Below are 1,197 nucleotides of genomic sequence, written 5' to 3' on the forward strand. Positions count from 1 at the left end.
TACACGTATTTATTTATTGTGTGTGCGTGCATGCCACAATGTGTGTGAAGGTAAGAGGACAACGTTTGGGAATTAGTTCTCTCCTTTCTCTATGTGGATGCTAGGGATCAGACTCCGGTCCTTAGGCTTGGCAGCAAATGCCTTTACCTTGAGGGCTATCTCACTGGCCCCCATTGAACACTGGAAAAAGTACTAATTAGCCATTTGTGTTTCTCCTTTTGAGTACTATCCATTTCATCAACCCATGTATTGATTTGGAGAGGTTTGTCTGTCTTTTTGGATTTGGTGGTTAATTTTTTTTTAGTTCTTTTTTGTTTGTTTGTTTTTTGAGACAGGGTTTCCTCTGTGCAGCCCTGGCTGTCCTGGAATTTGCTGTGTAGACCAGGCTGACTTCAAACTCAAAGATCTGCCTGTCTCTGCCTCTCGAATGCTGGGATTAAAGGTGTGGACCATGCCTGGCCTTGTTTTTGTTTTCTGAAGCAGGATCTCATACAGCAGAGGCTGACTTTAAACTTCCTCTATAGCTGAGGATGGCTCCGAGTCCGAGTGCCTGCTTCAACTTCCCAAGCATTGCGATTATAGGAGTGAGCTATCATACCTGACTCCCAGGGAATTTCTTTTCTTTTTGCTTTCTTTCTTCTTCTTCTTCTTCTTCTTCTTCTTTTTTTTTTTTTTTTTTTTTTTAGACTATGTCTTTAATCCCAGCACCTGGGGGCAGAGGTGGGCGCAAGGGGTCTATGTGAATTTGAAGCCAGCCAGAGTTACATGGTAAAAAATAGAACAAACAAATAAACATGTCCTCAGAGTTATATTTGTTATCGAGTGATGGCTCTTTTGAACTATTTAGGAAAAAAGTTAAGATGCTCAGTCATATCACTGGATGTCAGGGATAGCTCACGGTGATGAAAAACAGAAAAAAGCCAATCAAAGAGTGACTTTATTTAATTAATGATCGGTGTTTAGGTTTATTCCTTCAGCTATTAAACTTACCATTATTGAAGTGCTGTTAGAAAGTAACATTATTATTATTATTATTATTATTAATATATAACTCATTTATCTTTTTGTCTCCCTCCACAGAAATAACTAATTTTGGTTAAGTGAGTTTTTTCTTTTAAATTACATCATAACTGCCTTATTATCATGAGATGAACTAAATTAATGAACTATTTCCTTTATGTTTTCCTTTATAGGGAA

This window comes from Peromyscus eremicus, chromosome 7 (genome assembly GCF_949786415.1).
Source record: "Peromyscus eremicus chromosome 7, PerEre_H2_v1, whole genome shotgun sequence".
Lineage (NCBI taxonomy): Eukaryota > Metazoa > Chordata > Mammalia > Rodentia > Cricetidae > Peromyscus > Peromyscus eremicus.